Source organism: Leiobunum rupestre, chromosome 7, assembly GCF_980474605.1.
Source record: "Leiobunum rupestre chromosome 7, qqLeiRupe1.1.hap1, whole genome shotgun sequence".
NCBI lineage: Eukaryota > Metazoa > Arthropoda > Arachnida > Opiliones > Sclerosomatidae > Leiobunum > Leiobunum rupestre.
Window position 1 is genome coordinate 19,617,995 of NC_143390.1, and position 16,612 is coordinate 19,634,606.

The 16,612-nt window shown below is 35.8% G+C and overlaps 1 protein-coding gene across 4 annotated transcripts in view; it reads left to right on the top strand.

Moving 5' to 3' along the window:
• The window catches only part of LOC149935049 (solute carrier organic anion transporter family member 74D-like), a 46,194-nt gene that overhangs the window by 18,500 nt on the left and 11,082 nt on the right, over window positions 1-16,612 (top strand). The window contains exon 1 of one of the 4 annotated variants that reach the window (XM_090154327.1): window positions 7,279-7,825. The exons of the other annotated variants lie outside the window; for them this stretch is intronic. The gene's annotated coding sequence lies outside the window, so the exon portion shown is untranslated. Of the gene's footprint in view, window positions 1-7,278; window positions 7,826-16,612 lie in introns of those variants that run through there. 4 annotated transcript variants of the gene reach the window in all.

Consider the following 16,612-nt stretch of genomic DNA (forward strand, 5'->3'; position numbering starts at 1 on the left):
CTCAGCTTTGGTAATAACCGGTACCGGTAGATCAATGGCCTGTGGCCTATACAACCATGCTTAACAGGGAGAATGTGTTAGCTTCTCTTTTCATGATATCTGGAAGATAATCACCGCCGTAATGTAGACCTATATGAGATATGAAATTTCCCAAAAGGAGACGTTGCACTACTCATTCGATTTGCCATGGCAACCGAAAATGTTTTTGACCACTTCAAACAAACAAATATCCATTTTAAAAAGCATGGGAGTTTCTCGGTTTCACAGGTCCTAGCTACGAAATTTTTTGAAAATCACGAAATATGTAATTTGGACTTGGATTAATTAATCCAAGATTTGGACCACATTTAGGTAAATTTCATCAAGTTTGGGTAAATGGGAACATTGTTGGGGTAAAATTGTAACAATTTTGGGTAAAATAAGGAAAAAATCTTATTTAAGTGGTCAAAAACATTTTCGATTGCCAAGCTATTCGTGGCCGATATTAACAAAGTTATCCATCATAACAGTAATGTATATGATAAAATAATTGTAAAAGACTGTTCAGTACACTGTCATACCATTTTATTCTAATTTTTCGTTAAAGAAAGTTTGCAAGAGCATATTACAATATTATAATCGACCAATATCGGTTTAAATGAAGCCGATATTGGCCGATACCGATATTAGAAAAATAAGCCGATATATCGATGCATCCCTAATATTAACCTGTTTTCTAATTAGATATCTTAAATTTTCTTTTAATATTGTAGAAGTATGACTGTTGTAATGTAAAATCATTAGCAGTATAGAGATATGAATACTGATTAAATGAGCTATATTATGTACCTTTGTCATAATTGATTACAGTGTACACTCGGGTCGATATCCTATTACGTTAATATACTTCTGGTATATTCTATTATCCGATTCTCAAATTAGCTATAACAATTTGTTACAATTATTATTATGAATAATATTATCATTATCAAAAGTATATAATAACAGTACCTGGTAAACCTGGAATTCCTGTAAAAGTCGGGGAATTTTAATAGTGATCTGAATGTCTGGGAATTGGAATATTTGTCTAAATGTCAGGGAAAAGTCTGGGAGTTGGAATATTTGTCTAAATGTCAGGGAAAAGTCTGGGAATTGGAATATTTGTCTAAATGTCAGGGAAAAGTCAGGGAATTGGAATATTTGTCTAAATGTCAGGGAATTGGATTATTTGTCTAAATGTCAGGGAAAAGTCTGGGAATTGGAATATTTGTCTAAATGTCAGGGAATTGGAATATTGGTCTAAATGTCAGGGAAAAGTCTGGGAATTGGAATATTTGTCTAAATGTCAGGGAATTGGATTATTTGTCTAAATGTCAGGGAAAAGTCTGGGAATTGGAATATTTGTCTAAATGTCAGGGAATTGGAATATTGGTCTAAATGTCAGGGAAAAGTCTGGGAATTGGAATATTTGTCTAAATGTCAGGGAATTGGAATATTGGCCTAAATGTCAGGGAAAAGTCTCGGAATTGGAATATTGGCCTAAATGTCAGGGAAAAGTCTGGGAATTGGAATATTTGTCTAAATGTCAGGGAATTGGAATATTGGTTTAAATGTCAGGGAAAAGTCTGGGAATTGGAATATTTGTCTAAATGTCAGGGAAAAGTCTCGGAATTGGAATATTTGTCTAAATGTCAGGGAATTGGAATATTGGTTTAAATGTCAGGGAAAAGTCTGGGAATTGGAATATTTGTCTAAATGTCAGGGAAAAGTCTCGGAATTGGAATATTTGTCTAAATGTCAGGGAATTGGAATATTGGTTTAAATGTCAGGGAAAAGTCTGGGAATTGGAATATTTGTCTAAATGTCAGGGAAAAGTCTCGGAATTGGAATATTTGTCTAAATGTCAGGGAATTGGAATATTGGTTTAAATGTCAGGGAAAAGTCTGGGAATTGGAATATTTGTCTAAATGTCAGGGAAAAGTCTCGGAATTGGAATATTTGTCTAAATGTCAGGGAATTGGAATATTGGTTTAAATGTCAGGGAAAAGTCTGGGAATAGGAATATTTGTCTAAATGTCAGGGAAAAGTCTCGGAATTGGAATATTTGTCTAAATGTCAGGGAATTGGAATATTGGTCTAAATGTGAGGGAAAAGTCTGGGAATTGGAATATTTGTCTAAATGTCAGGAAAAAGTCAGGGAATTTGAATATCTGTCTAAATGTCAGTTAAAAGGGAATTTTAAAAATTAATCTTAAAATCCGGGAAATGTCAGGGAATATTATTTCGGTTGAAAATAGGGAACCTTTACTAAAATATAGCTTAAAAAATAAAAACATTTTGCCACAAAATTAGTTAGGGAAAATCTTCGGAGATCGTCATTGAAAACCTGGAAAAGTCGGGGAATTTGAATCTGAAAAAAAAACTGTGACGACACTTATCTGGAAATAGTTATATTATATACTTCTGTCATCATTGATTACGGTGTACACTCGGTCAGTATCAGCAGCGTTTCCTCTCGCCGTGGCCCGTTGAATAAGTGGGATTCTTTTCGATTACGCGCTGTTTCTGAGGCTTGGCTGCTTCGGAGAAATCCTCGAGGAAAACTGAAGCCCTTCGAAAGGAATGCCCCGCTTCCGGCGCATCTTCGCCCAAAAAGAAAGTCCATTGCCCCTGCACACAAGCTCTTCCTCTATCTTTCGTTTTTTTCGCCGCTCTCTGTCCTGGACTGTCCGTACCCCCCTCCCCCGAGTTGTCATCTTTTCCGTTTTTAGTTTCACATCGAGATATATATCGAGGGGGACTATTACTATGACCGAAATGTAGTAGTAGTATTAGTGCCGCGACAGCATTAGAGATTACCAGGAATCCATACCTGTACTTGGAATGCTTATCGCGGCAGATTTTCGTCTCGATGTGGCTGACTGTTTTTTTTGACGTCACTATGTTAACTTAAAGGCCTAGGTTTTCTTCTGCCGGTCACCCTTTAAATTTACTTTCCTTCCAAACAAATACAATCATAAGTATGACCTTAAATTAAGCTGTGTAACGTAAAATCATAAGTAATAATATCCATAAGTATGACCTTAAATGAAGCTGTGTAACGTACTATCATAAGTAACAACATACATAAGTATGACACCAAATGATGCTTTGTTACGTACATAAATGAAGCTGTGAGCCGAGTAATCATAAGTAACAATATCCAAAAGTGTGATACATAAGTAACACATTGTGACAATACTAATATGTATGGTACTAAATGACACTGTACGCGGTTTTACCATGAATTTATTCATTTTACCCATGAATATAGAACTGTACCTTATCTGTATGGTGCTATCCCGATCCGGTAGAAGGCAGGGCTTACGAAGCTATGCCGCTACTAAAAGCTAGAGGAAATGACGGACATCTTCCCACTGGTTTAAGGGGTTTTCCCCCGAGTTCTTCGGTTTCCCCTTCCATAAAAACTTGTTGAGGTTAACGGTAATAGTTAGTGTCAGTGGCGTCGCTAGGGTGTTTTAGGCGGCGCTTGAGCCACCTGTAAAATTTCTGAAGCGCCACCTAAAATTTCTGAAAAGCGCCTCCTAAAATTCAGAATTTTTACAATTTACTTGGCGAAATGTTTCTTCGAACTTAAAAATGGGATGGCCCTGACCAGCGCTTACGGCTTAAGCGCCACCAGTTTGGAAATCCTGGTGACGCCACTGGTTAGTGTAGGGAGCTGTTGGCTCGATCTCGTGGCATGCAGGGCTTGCCACCACCCTCCTACGCATTGTAACCCGGCCACCTGAATTAAGGGCTTCAAAAGTCGCATGATGACTTAGGCCTAAGGTGGTGCCTTGGGTATTAGCCTAGCCTAGCCTAGCCTAGAGTAGGGGTTCAAAAATCAAGTGGCTTTGCCGAACGGCGGAGACACGAACTGAGTCTCCCGCAATGCTTTTCCTACGGGAATTTGTTTTCCGAACTGTGTTGCAATTCGGAGACTTTTTAATAATTTTAGTGTTTTTACTCAACTATGAATTTTTCATATGATTGTTAGTAAGTTTCCAGGTTTGATTTAAGACTACTTTCATAATTTTCCCTTAATTATTTCACTCGTAATCTACTTTTCAAATCGACGAAAATTTTAAGGCGAGGAAATGAATTCCCCGCCTTTGGGACCTGTATTTGTGCTAGGCCTCGGTTTTTATGTTTGGAATTTAAAAATCATTGCGCTATCATTGAAAAAGGCTGGTTCGTTACTCGTTTGCACCTATAGTGGGGTTTTAACTGTGAAATGGATTGGATATTAGGGCATTAAATGTTGTTTATAATTTGACTTTCACATATGAAGAACTTTATCTTATTTCCTATTTTTTCTTTGTAACCCAATTGGCAATAAAAGAAATATTTACTATATTCAGAATTAACCGAGCTGTTCATTGCTTGAATGAAGAAGCTGCTTTTTTTAAAGCAGAGCAAAGAAAAGGTTGAAAATTAGATTAAACTTTGATTATCAGCTCATTTTGACTTCCATTTCAAAGTTAAAACCCCACTATAAGAGCAAACGAGTAACGAACCAGCCGTTTTCAATTATTGCACAATGGTTTTTAAATTCCAAACATTAAAACCGAGGCCTAGTACAAATACAGGTCCCAAAGGCGGGGAATTCATTTCCTCGCCTTAAAATTTTCGTCGATTTCAAAAGTAGATTACGAGTGAAATAATTAAGGGAAAATTATGAAAGTAGTCTTAAATCAAACCTGGAAACTTACTAACAATCATATGAAAAATTCATAGTTGAGTACAAACACATTTCGACAGAGATAGAAACATATCTATAGCGGTTCTATATTAATGGGTAAAATGAATAAATTCATGGTTTTACATGATACTTGGTTTCCCTTTGAGATATAAAATTTTAAATATAGTGTTTTGGACGTAGTTTTAACACATACGATGTGGAACTTACATTTCGGTTGGGCCAACTTGTTAGATATTTGAGGACCGCGAGTCGTGTCTAGAAGGAACCAATCTTAAATATAATTTTTGTTTTAGGATATCAAGAGTGTATTTATTTATATTTAGGGAAAATGACTGTCGAGACGATCCCCGGGAATTTGATTGTCTCTTACCTTTTAGAGCTTCAGGCGGATTGGGAGTAACGTTACAAATTTTCCCTAACTAGAAATAAATACATTATCGATATTTTCATAATTTAATTTTGAAAGATGGATTTTTAATCGGCCTCGAATCATCCGCATTCTCCCTCTCTTTGTTTATTGTAATTACAGTCATTTTAAATTTCATACTTTCAATTTTCTATTTTTGTCTTTTCAATAAAACAATGTATAGAATATACGAAAATATTACTTATGATAATTTTGCCCTAAATCTACGCGTAGTTTATAATTGGAGAGTTACAGTTAAGCGAACGTCTGCAACGTTCAGGAAATTGGTACACGTTCGCGTAAACGCTTAGAAATGAGTTTGCCGAAACTCTATTATTTTTGATCGACGGTCGCGATAATTATGTATTTACACGAGGACAGTTAAATATTTTGTTTTTATATTGCGTAAAAAGAGACGTCAAATAATTGCGTAAGAGACTCTTACTAAAGGTCCGGTTTAGTAGGTTAGCCGAATGAACGTGTTAATCGGCAGAAATTTCAACTTTCTCTTTATTTGCAGCCACCACGCGAGATTCCATAACGCCTTGCTTTTCGTTTATAAGGCTCATTTTTTACCCGTTTCGAAGATTCAATAGGCGTAAATCCACGGATAAATAAATTTATTGTTAACAGTTCCTCGTAATCAGTTAAACGACTGTTATAGAACTTTGAACTTGGAGGTTTCCACTCTCACCATTATCTCATCACGCGAAAGTTGAAAAGTAAAAAAGTCTTAAGATTCCCGAAACTTTATCAGTGCTTTAAAATTCTGTTTGACCTATTAACCTTTTGCGACGTGCAAAGCCACAGTATTTTTTTGTAACTTTTTTAACGTATTGAATATGGATATACAGGTAGATCGAACCCACTTTAATTTTGAACATATTGATCTTAGTCAGAAGACCCAGATAAATTAATTAATATTAAATTTAAAAAAATTACGAAACCATTTATTACGTTGGTACGAAAAATATACTACACTTTGATCTTGGCCAAACGATAAAGAAGCTTAAATCTTAAAAAATTGAAACCATCTAATATATTGGTACGAACAATAAACTACAATTTGATCTTGGACAAACGATAAAGAAGCTTATTAAATCTTAAAAAAAAATTAAACCATGTAATATCTTGGTACGAAAAATATACTACACTTTGATCTTGGTCATAAGATAAGCAATCTTATTATTAAATCTTTAAAAAAAATGAAGTAACCATTTTTTATGTTAGTGGGAATAAAATACTACAGTTTGATCTTAGCCAAATAATAAAGAAACTTATTATTAAATATAAAAAATAATAATGTTTTAAACCAAATATAAATGTTTTATTTAAAAACAATTGTTACATAATTACAACAAAATCTATGCAGGAAGAAATTGTCGTATTAGACCACATATCTTAAATATTTTTACCTTAGGTCTCACGTTAAGAAAACTTCGCCAAAAATAGGTGTTTTAAATAGCAATGTAGAGTGAACGGTGAACTAGGCATTTAAACTACAAAGGATGATTTGGCAGCGATCGGGGGGGGGGGCTCGTCTGGGAATACGAAACTAAAAAAATGCTTATTTAATTTATTCAGTTTGTTTTTCGGTCCTGTAGTGAGTGAACTAGCTAAAGCCCCTACGCGGAGGGGGCGGCGCTTCACTCAGCGCTACTAAAGGCGGAGTAAAGGTTTAATGATCTGTTAGGGTCGTAAGAGAGGCTTTTAACCAGAGAAAACTAGACCCAGTTCTTTTAATTCTCGCGTAGATTATATTCACTCATTTTGAAGTCAACGTTGCCTACGTAATGAAATAACCAGGCTAAAAAGGGGGTCACGTAAACTGGGGGAAAGGAACGAGAAAACGGTCACGTGGCCGCGACAACACCGCGCGAGCTCTCTTTCCAAAGACTCCCTTTTTCTTTTTTTTTAATTTTGTTTGCCGAGGAAAAAATGGTGTCACAGCGGCGCGCGCGCGGCGGGCGAATGGCTTATCCGCGCGCGGTTTTATTGCGGGGCGCGCGCTTTTAAGAATCGCTACTTTCTGGCCACGCGCCTGGGTGGCGCGTGCGACTGCGTTTACCTACGTCACGAAACGCGGAAGTGGAAGAAGGTTTTTTTCGCGTTTCGGATCCGATCGTAGAAGAAGGGAAAAAAATATTGCATACGAGATTAGTAGGAGAGGAGGAGAGATTGCGAAAGAGACGTTCGGAGCCGAGTGAGAGGGGCGCGTCCGCTGCTCCTGTAAATTCAGCCTTTTAGCATTTTCCAAACAATAGGGGAGGAAAGAAGTCCACCTTTTATCGAGGTTTATTGTTTCGGAAGTATACCATACGGAAAGCGAGGCTCGCGCTTTTGCCGCCAAGATTACTATCTCCCCTAAGCCTTTGCTCCTCAATAACGCGTCCTCTCTCTCTCGCGAATCGTCCGGGTTTACGGTTTCGCGTCTCCGCCTGCGAGAACGTTCGCTTTCGAACGGGGTAAAAATAAGTGAGAATACCGTCGAGCCGTCCGACTATTTTGGTTAAGTCTTTTCTAACTACCGGCTTCTAAAAAAAGCATGCTTTACGCCTGAGGGATGCCCTACCCGGTCTCGCGGCGAAGTTGTTTCCCGGTAAAGCCGACTTTAAGTATTCCACCGACGTCCATCACGGAGTTTCCCGACACCGTGCTGGTAACCTCGCATCTCGGCCTCGGCAATAGCCTTCTGGGTAAGTTGCGTCGGAATATATATCTATGTAAACGGTCTTTAGGCGAAATTTTCGATCGTCGTAAGCCTTAGCGGTTTGCGTAGGCCAAAAATAAACGTAGATCCCGTATCTCTGTCGTAATCTTTTTCGGCAGTCGTTCTACATTGCGCAAGACCATTTTTTTCGTATTGGAAAATACGGGTCGCGTTGGAAAATGTGTTTTCTATCTCTACGTATTGGCCTAGCTCTACGGTTTTTGCAAAGTTTTCCGAAGCCGCGTTACGCCGTGGATGTAGGCCAACAAACAGAAGTTTTTGAACTCCTTCCCACCCCCCTAATAATGAACTCGTTTCAATAATTTTTTGGCTCGGCCCTCCGCGCTGTATCGAATCTTTAACAGTTTCTAGTCCAGATTTTTTTTCGACGTAAAATGTATCCCCCCCCCCCTTTCCCACTCGTCGCGTGTAAACGTGTTTTATGTTTTATATCAAATTATGGGTCATTTCGGGAGGTTAATGCTAAAGTGGACCATAAAAAAACAGGGACACCCGATGGGTCCCACTTTATACAACGCGATATACGCCCCTGATTTTAGGTTTTTTCTTTTTAATAAAAAATCGGTAGGTTGTTGATGGATGGATTTTTTGCTAAGAACATGGGTTTGGAAAAAAATTAGCTTTAGAGATAGGATAATTGGTACGTAATTCTAGTTAATGTAATGTTCCATAGATGACTTTCTACCATAAATAACTGTATATTACATCTTAAATTAATTATAAGGATAAGATAATCGTTAAATACCCATACACTTTACAGAAAGATTATTTTCAAAATCTTAAAAAATTTTGGAAAATTAAAATAAATTAAATCTCGAAAACAACGTTCAAATCCGCATAAAATGCCATTAAATCATATTTACTAACCTTAAAATCAGTTTTGTATTTCCGAAATTCAAAATTTCGAACACTTATCAAATAAAATAGTTTCAAAATCTTAAAATAATTTTATAAATCTGAAAACATTTAAATCTGTAAAACAACCTAAAAGCCAGAAATCAGTTTCGTATTTCCGAAATTCAAAATTTCGTACACTAAACGAAAAATATATTTTCATAATCTTAAAATAATTTTATAAATCTTAAAACTTTTAAATCTGTAAAACAAACCTAAAAGCCAGAAATCAGTACGAAAATCCTTTTTAATAACACCAAAAAAATTTCGTATTTCTGAAATTCAACATTTCGTACCTTTTTCAAAAGAAATATTTTCAAAATCTTTAAATAATTTAAAAATCCGTACATCAAATTCATAAATGACAGAGCTTTTGCTACATTTACTCTTGTCACTTCGAACTAGACGAATGTTCAGACAGAAATTGACGTTTCTGGATCCGACCTAGGATCAACAAACACCCCCGCGCAAGACCTGTTAAATGGGTTAAATACTGCCTTTAAAACTAGCGAATAAAAAGGTTTCAATGCTAGTTCATACCAGGCCCGTCCGCAGCCGCCAAAACTCGAGGCGTTATATTATATTTGGGGCCGCCAATGCCTTAATACAAAAAATCGTCATTTTTTATTTTATTTAAATATGGTTGTATAAAGTGTGCAATTTTTGTTGTTTCGTCAAATTTCGCATTAAATTGCCGTAATTTTTATAGATTTATTTTTAATATTTTAACTTTTAGTTAAATGGGTATTTCAAAACTTGGGGGTAAATCTACTATCCCACTATAATATAGTGCATATTTAGCTGAGCATTAAATGTGTATTTTAAGACATGGGGGTAAATCTACTATCCCACTATAATAGAGTGCATATTTAGCTAAGCGTTAAATGTGTATTTTAAAACTTGGGGGTAAATCTACTATCCCACTATAATAGAGTGCAAATTTAGCTAAGCGTGAAATAGGGGTTTCAAATCTTGGGGGCTAATCTACTATCCTACTATAATATGGTGCATATTTAGCTGAGCCGTTAAATGAGGATTATAAAACTTGGGGGTAAATCTACTATCCTAATACTGAAAATCGCTACCTGAGACTGAGAGCAAAAGTCAAGCAAGTCGAGATACGTGAAATAAGAATCCTCGCTTTTTTAAATTAGACTGACTAATTACTTAATTTTTAATTATTTATAAAACTTTACAAGTGTTTCCATTATTAGGTTATTATTATTCTAGGTATAAAAAACTCGTTTTTAGACTTTCTTGACTCGTTGCTCTCAGGTAGCGATATGGAAACTTGGTGGAAAACTACTATCCTACTACAGTGGAGTAAAGATTTAACTGACCGTTATTTGAGGATTTTAAAATAAATTACTAAACCAATTTTTAAAAACCTGTAAACAGGGTTGGCAATTTATTTTTTAAAAGATAATCGAATAAATCGATTTTTTTTATTTAAATCAGATTTTTATTGATTTTTTTGATTTTTTTATTTTAATTTCGAAGTTTTATATAATTAAGTATCATAATTTTACCTAAATGTTTTTATTTTTAAAGACTTAATCTATATATATGTATAATGAATTTATTAAATTTAGGCTAATAATCATATAGAAGTTTTTATTTTTTAAAACCTATTTTTGTACTTCTCCACCCACAGGTAGAATCCAATGCAACATTAGGGGGGTTGTACAAGAAAGATTATATTTAAACCTAAACTATAGCAATTGGCCAGTTTTTTCTTTTTCAAAAATACTATATAAAAATTGATTTAAATCAACCAGGGTTGCCACACGTCAGGGAAAACAGGGAAATCAGGGAAAAGTCAGGGAATTTAAAAATGGGCCTAAAAAGTCAGGGAAATGTCAGGGAATTTTAAGAATTGGTAAAAATTCAGGGAAAAGTCAGGGAATTCAATTTGATCTTGGCACTTTTTGAAGGTAATTTAAATCTAGATCTATAACAAATTCTGTGATTATCAATGATTTCCTTGAATGTTTGGCTAATTTTTTCAACATTACAATAACCTTTTAACTGAAATATAAGTCCATCTAAATTTATTAACTTCTGATAAAAGTGAAATATAAAAAAAAAATTGGCCTTAATAAGTCAGGGAAAATCTCTTAAAATGGTCAGGGAAAACAGGGAATAGTCAGGGAATTTGAATATGAAAATTTTGTGGCAACCCTGTCAACGATGTTTTTTGAAAAAATCATGGATCAAGTTGATTTAAATCAGCCAACCCTGCCTGTAAAGTTTTTTAGTAAGGTTATTGTGTCACCAGCATTCACACGGAATATTTCCAACTTTAAAGAGCGATACATCATAATCTCACGAAACTTTCGTGTCATACTAAGTATTTTTCGGAACATATATTTCCAGGCTTGGCCACATGTCACACTTAAGTTTTAAGCGCGTTTTCGTAAATGTCACACTTAACGAACAACCTCATTTTCAAGGTTTGCGCGTAATAGCTATATCCGAGTCGGAAAATAGTTGCTAAGGTACCGTCACTCGGCATTGAAATCGAAATCGACGAAGGGGGTAAAGTCCGCGTCTTTTTTGTTTAATATAAAACGTCACTTCTTCAAGGGTGGCCGGTTTTTAGTCCGAAGTAGACGGTATTTCTAAAACTTAAACAGCTGGCTCTATTATACAAAGCGCGCCATTCAATTAAGGTCTTTTCCTTCGTTTTGTCATCCGCCAGTGACAAATGACTCCGCCGAGACACCTGCCATTGTCTCGCTCTCGCCTCTAATTACGAATGAAGACAGTCGGAGGTGACAGTACGCTGTTGGGAATAAATATAGCTCTATACTATAGGCGAAACGGAGGTAAATTTATATATCTTTTAACCTTTACGTTGGGTAGAGCGTTCCCCTTCTGAGAAATTGGCGCTGCGTAAAAATATATCAGGTGATGTTTCCGTGTTTTTTGATAAATGTTTTTATTATATTAAGTAGAAAAAAAATGTCGTTGACTCTTTTTTTTTTGTCGATTTCTTTTGCATATCGTATTTGTAAGGAAGTAGATTCGGATACTTCCTAGTCGTAAACCCATGTCCTCTTGTTTACTGAGATAGTCAGATCTTGTTTCCATTATGATACGAACCAATGCCGGAAATTGGGTATTATTAAGATATATCTAATAATCAAAACGTAGGGTGCCACCTATAATTAGCATTAATGGTGACGCTACACCGTAGATGTCGCTGTATCGCTGTTGTGATGAGTGCTGAGTGCATTCTTAAATAATAAAAAAAATCTACGATTATAATTATTTCAAATTATTTAATGAAATTGGCGTAATTTTAAATAATAGACGCTTAAATAAAACCTGTTCAGCGATTTGCCTAGAAGTAGTAATACAGAGAGCCAGGACATACTTGTAAAAGCGTTATTTTAAAGCGCGCCCTGCTTAATATTTCAATTTGCGACCGAGACGAGTCTAGGTGCTACAGATTAAAAGGTCATTATGTTTTTTCTTAAATAAACTTATCAAAATATAAGCAAACAATACAATAAAAAAATAACGCGCGCTATCAACTTCAGCCTTACAAATAAAATTAACATAAAAACGTTACTATTTTATTCAGTGACTAGCGCATGCGCGTAGGGGAGGAAAAAGTGAGAGCGGCATTTATTTAAACGCCTATTAAGTCCTATTTTTCAATTCGCGAGAAATACCTGGTGGCCGGCTTACCTTTTTGCGCGCCGTTGTGTTTAAGGAAGTAAACTATCAGGGGCGGTTGTCATGGAAACCGACCTCGCTTATCCGGTGTTTACCCTAAGCCTTTAGGAAAGTTTGACCTGTTCATAATTCATCGTGTTTTTCCGCCTTATACGTGATTTATTTGATTATTATCGTCCACGTGAAAAAAATGAGACGCGTTTTATTAAATTGTTAAATTTTTCTTCTAAAAAATTCTTATAATGGTCTTTCTATAATATAATATAATCAATACATGTATAAAAGTGCTATTTTTTTATAAAATACGGGAGGTCACGTGTAAATGTTTTTTTTCTACGTCACTAGGTATAGTTATTGAAGATAGCGACCGCGTGCCGGATTCGATAAAGATTTTGGAATTTGAAGTCCACGTGCGAAACGCGCGTGCCAATAAAGTACTAAAAAACTTAAGCTCGTGACGCGGAGAAAAACAATCTATACTTAATTTTTTTTGTTTTATTTTATGGAATTACCAGCTAACGGTTTTGGTCAACATTTGTGTCATTATCAACGAATTTAGGTGAAATATTACAAGCATTTCGAATTAAAATTTATTTGTCGTGATGTATGGCATTACAGGGTAAAGTCGGGGAATTTAAAAATGGGCCTAAAAAGTCCGGGGAGTTTTAAGAATTTGTAAAAATCCAGGGAAAAGTTGGGGAATTCAATTCTATATCTGCACTTTTTGAAGGTAATTTTACTTTAGATCTATGACATATTCTATGATTATCATTTATTTCTTTGAAAGTTTAGCTAATTTTTCAACATAAAGTTCATTTAAATTTATTAACTTATGATAAAAGTAAAATATAAAATACATATTTTAACCTTAAAAAGTCAGGGAAAATCTCTTAAAATGGTCATGGAAAACAAGGAATTTTATTCTAAAAATTTTGTGGCAACCCTGGATTAGGAATATATATTTCTTTAGCGTTGTTAATTTTCCGGAAACTTTTCCGCAATCGGAAAAATTCAAACAAATTACTTTTTAAGGGTTTTTAATGTTTTTAAATTTGTATCGATATAAAATGTTTAATAACAGTAAGCAAAACATTAATAGTGTTACATTGTTAATCAGTTTAAACTAGTCTAGAGGGTTAGTTTTACTTTTAGATTTGAAAAAATGAGGCGAAAATGCCGCTTTATTTAAAATTACAAACAATATGAGACTAATCGTGGAATTTAAAATATTTTTTCGGAAAAATTCCGGAAAAAAGGCCTCTGTCATTTTCCGGAAAATGTTCCTACTTATACAACACTATATATTTTTGGAACTTAACAAGTGGTAAGCGACTATATTACGTCAATGAAGCTGACATATAAGCTGTCGTCAAATGAACGTTGTGTTTAAAAAATGAAGGACCTATATTTAGCGCCCATCTTGTCTCTCCGAAGCCAATATCAATTTCGCTCTCTTACCATCAATAAATTTTCGAGAAGCCCAAATAGATGTTTTGGCTTGTTTTCTTGTCTTTTGGTATTTTTATTTTCGGTGATCCCGAAGGACGTGGCGTAGACGTACTTTTTAAATAGCAAAAATTGGCCATAGCGCTTCGTTGTCTTGGTAACCGCGCCACTTCTCTTATGGCGGCTATATTAGCGTCACTAAAACTCTTATATAAGGATTCCTAGAAGTTGTTAACAATACCTTGTTTTCGCGTCGACACTTCTCCGGAATTATTAATAACGCAGACTCTATATACCAGGTAAAGAGGCTCTTAAAATAGACGGGGATTAAAGCTCGCTTTAAAGTTTAATTTAATTTAATTCGGTTATGTCGGAATATTCGATGTCTCGAGTTCAAAACACTTGGAACGCTTTTAATTGAAATTGACTGATTAGATTGAGTTCGTCTTAGGAAAATAGCCAAACTTAATTGGTAATTATAGCGACAAAGGTAGAGAAGGTTATTTTTAGTTCGTTGCCGAGGTCTACTTTTTCTCGGAATACCTTCCCCCGTTACCTTCCCCCCTCCGCGTTTGTTTTGAATGCGAGAGTCTGTAGCCTACCTACGCCTTCGATAACGGTACCAGGTGACGTCGTCTCTACCCCTCCGCGTCAGCCCATTTCGACGGTATACGTATCAAATTGGATCTTAGATACGAGACGACCTGGAGATTTATCGGTGTCGGGGGCTCTGGGGAAAAGACGTTCGGCAACCCTGTTGGTCGCTCTCAGGGGGTCAACGAATCTCAACCGGGTCAAGCCTTCAGCTCAAATCGTCGGCGCGCGTAAGGCTCGGGTTCCCGCGCGCGTGCGAGCTTTTGTGCCTGCGCGCGCAAAGACTAGGCCGGCTGTAGTACTCGAACGATATTGATTTTCTTTTCCTGACGACAGCGCGTGAGTACTTCGGAGAGAACGCGGAACTAGGTCGCCGTACGCGCGCTTTCAATCTAGTCTGCCCAGCGGTTAAACCTCAAATATACGCTTCAAAAATGAGCTGAAAACTGCTTTTTACCGATTAGTGAATACGGCTAATTCCAGCCACCCACCTGAAAATTTCATCGCATTTCAAATTCGTCTATTTGACAGATTTGAATATATTAACTCCGATTGAACGAACAAGGAGACATCCCGAAGTGTAACCCACCGATTTTGTATCATGAAAAATCCTAAAGGGAATTTATTCAATGGGCAACCGTTTTGCCATGGCAACGAAAAATGTTTTTGACAACAACAAATGGAAATTTTCCCATTGAAAATAACATGGGATTCTGACCGATTCAAAATTTCGAAAATGCCAAAAAAAGAAAAAAATAAATAAAAATTGACAATAAAAACATCATGATTGATCAACTTTTGATCAATTTGAGTTCAAAATCCCTTGTTATTTTCAATGGGAAAATTTTGTATTATCAAAAACATTTTTCGTTGCCATGTCAAAACGGTTGCCCATGGAATGAATTCCCTTTAGGATTTTTCATCATACATGAACGTCTACGAATCCCCCGAGTTTGAACAAAATCGGTGGGTTACACTTCGGGATGTCTCCTTGTAAGAGTGTATTAATATTTTTTTCGTCCTATAAGTATTTAATAAAAACGTCAACTGAAGTGCGCCGTCAAAATGTCGCGGAAAGACTAAATATACTCATTCTGTTTTCGTAATCGTTTTCTATTTAATTTACGATGTGGTCCAATATTTTATTTTTCGAAACTTATTTACCCCTTTGAAAAGTTCCGACTGCGTGTGTTATTTGGCTCGCTTCTATGCCAGCCTTAGTCATAACACGCCGTTTCGTTTATAATTTTTCTTTCATTTGAAAAAGTTTTATTTAGCCCGAACATTTTATTTATTTTTTTCCTAGCGTGGTTTGGCCGTTTCTTTAAATAATGACGTAAAGGTTTTTCGGGAAAATGAGAGACTGAGGATGGAGGTAGGGGGGGTTGGCGAGTCTAAGTAGTCGCGAGAGGAACGAAATTAGGTCAGACCCCTTAATGGGAATTATTCCCCTCTCCCCTGTTGCTTTTACGTTAAATTTTCGTTCGAGTGTCGATGTCGAAACTAACGAAGTGAAAAAGAGAACGCGATCTTTTATTTCTCAGTCTCGAGCCGTTTAGGAGTCGTCTGTGAAAAGATATAAAGTTGATTGAGGCGAGGCGAGACGAAGTTTTCTGTAAACGAGTTAACCCGAAATTGGGATTTTTTTTAAAGAATATAAAGGAAGCGAAGGAAAACGATACAAAATGATTAGATCCGAAGACTGATATATACTCTCGGGGTGTTGATGGTAATTATATAGAAAAGAGATAGTGTTATGTTGTAGAATCGATCTTTTAGTTTGCTACCGCTATTTGGTGGTCTTTTTAACATTATTAAGGAGTTAAGTTCACTGTACTAGTTATAAATATTAGTTCTAACAAAGTATTTAATTTAAAAATAAATTTTACTTCGAAAATATTTACACGATCAGGAAAACTCAGGGAATTTTAAAATGGTTATAAAAAAGCAGGGAATTAGAAAAATGTTATAAGAAAGCAAGGGAATTAAAAATGGTTATGAAAAAGCAGGGAATTGGAAAATGGTTATAAAAAAGCAGGGAATTGGAAAATGGTTATAAAAAAGCAGGGAATTGGAAAATGGTTATGAAAAAGCAGGGAATTGGAAAATGGTTATAAAAAAGCAGGGAATTGGA